General features: G+C 35.8%; 1 protein-coding gene and 1 pseudogene across 1 annotated transcript in view; both read right to left on the minus strand.

The window, feature by feature from the left end:
- The window catches only part of LOC102253344, a 2,068-nt pseudogene extending 1,935 nt beyond the window's left edge, over nucleotides 1–133 (minus strand).
- Nucleotides 1–2,100, minus strand: part of NMS (neuromedin S) — a 55,481-nt gene that overhangs the window by 51,490 nt on the left and 1,891 nt on the right. The gene's annotated exons all lie outside the window — the stretch shown is intronic.

Genomic DNA, 2,100 nt, shown 5'->3' on the forward strand with positions numbered 1-2,100 from the left:
GGCCAATTTACATGTTTCTCTTTTATTATATAGGATTTTTTTTTTGTTCTGCCATCCATACTTTCTTGATATTGGATGTGGAGGCTGGATGCAAGTCCTCCTTGCACATGAAATTGGCGAAGGATTTCCCCATCTTGAAGGCTGAGCTGGAGAAAGCAGCTGCTAGGTCTGAGAGCAACATAAACAAACTGTATAAAATGTCAATACCACAGAATGTTCAGATGAAATGGCAAATTCCTACTCTCATGGGATGATGGTTGTCCATATAACCCACGCTCTCTATAAGAGGCATCTGGGTTTTTCTAAAGGTATCGATTTGATTAATGCACAGGTTTGGTTCAAACAGATGGCAATACTTTTTGGTTAGTGGTTAATTTCTGTCATTCCCCAGTGCCACCTCCAGTTCAGGCACCTTTAGCCTTGACTTTAAAGATACACACTTGGCAGTTATGGAGGATAAAAGAATCTGGTATATTTTTCTTTTACCATTAAGAATTTGGTAAAAGAATAGCAGTTATTTTAGAATAGCAGTTTTCAAACCCATGTACAGTTCTTAAAAATTATCAAGAAACCCAGCCTGGCCAGTGTGGTTCAGTGGTTGAACATTGACCTATAAACCAGAAGGTCATGGGTTCAATTCCTGGTCAGGGCACATGCTCATGTTGTGGGTTCATTCCCCGGTGTTGGGCATGCAGGAGGTAGCCGATTAATGATTCTCTCTCATCATTGATGTTTCTATCCTTTTCTCTTCCTCTTTGAAATCAATAAAAATATATTTTAAAAATTATCAAGAAACCCAAAGAGTAGGAGCGTTTTGTCAGGAACCAGGAACAAAGACCAAATATTAGAACAAGGGATGATCCTATCACCCCTATCATTTGGGACTTTACAAAGGTTTTAGAAGTCTCAGTCATGAACTGGAGAAAAGGCCAGATATATATTTCTTATTTTGCCACAATCAGTCTATCAGTATACCAATTTTTTAAAAAAAGATTGTTAGTATGACCACTGATTTCATCAGAAAAATCTTTAAATATTGGGCGGTTGTCAAACTCATAGTGGCAGGTGCAGGTTTTTCAAAAATTTGAATTTTCACTTGGAAGTCTGAATTTTACCATTGGCGACAAACACTCTCAGTTGTTTTCCTTGAAATGATAGGCTCATTTCATTCATTTGGGAGAAAATGACTGCCAAATACCCATGTTTGTGGAATCAGTTTGTCAGTTCTTTCAAGTAAAATGGTGATGTTCCATTAAAAAAAGCAGCTAGCTGTTTTGCATTGCAAACCATCGCCCAAGAGCGTTGCCTCCTGACAACCACCACACCTGGGTATGCAGGAGTGCTCTGTGCACTTTCCCTTCCATTCTGAAGGGAACTTCCTTCTGTGACACTTTGGTATGTTTGTTTTTACTTTAAGTGTATGGTGGTGACTACCAAGTCAATTTTGTTCCACTGCTTGGATTCATGCTAAGTCACCATGACTTTTGCACCATCAGAGCAAATACCTGTATAGTGAAGACAACTAACATTCTAGTATTATTGTGAAAGTATGTTTTTTTTGTTTGTTTTTTCACTTTTGTTCCCTTGCATTCAGGGAATTTTTTTTTTATTTCAAGAAAAACAATCTTAGTATAATAATGTTACATGCAATAAACATTAATATTTCAAGAAAAACGATTTTAAATATAACATTACATGCAATAAAAATTAATATTTCAAGAAAAAAGACTTAAAATATAATATTACCAAAACTATACTAACATAGTATAATATCACAAAAGTTGTAGGAATAGGAAATATTAAAAATCTGCAAATAACAGGATTACTTTTATTATATTCTAAAATATATTTTTTTCTCTGGCTCTATTTTGGTTCATCAGTTTATGTTGTTCATTATATTTCACAAATGAGTGAGATCATGTGATATTTATCTTTCTCCGACTGGCTTATTTCACTTAGCATAATGCTCTCCAGGTCCATCCATGCTGTTGCAAAAGGTAAGAGTCCCTTCTTTTTTACAGCAGCGTAGTGTTCCATTGTGTAGATGTACCATTGTTTTTAATCCACTCATCTGCTGATGGGCACTTAGGCTGTTTCCAA

Source organism: Myotis brandtii, unplaced genomic scaffold (assembly GCF_000412655.1).
Source record: "Myotis brandtii unplaced genomic scaffold, ASM41265v1 scaffold1347, whole genome shotgun sequence".
NCBI classification, from domain to species: Eukaryota; Metazoa; Chordata; class Mammalia; order Chiroptera; family Vespertilionidae; genus Myotis; species Myotis brandtii.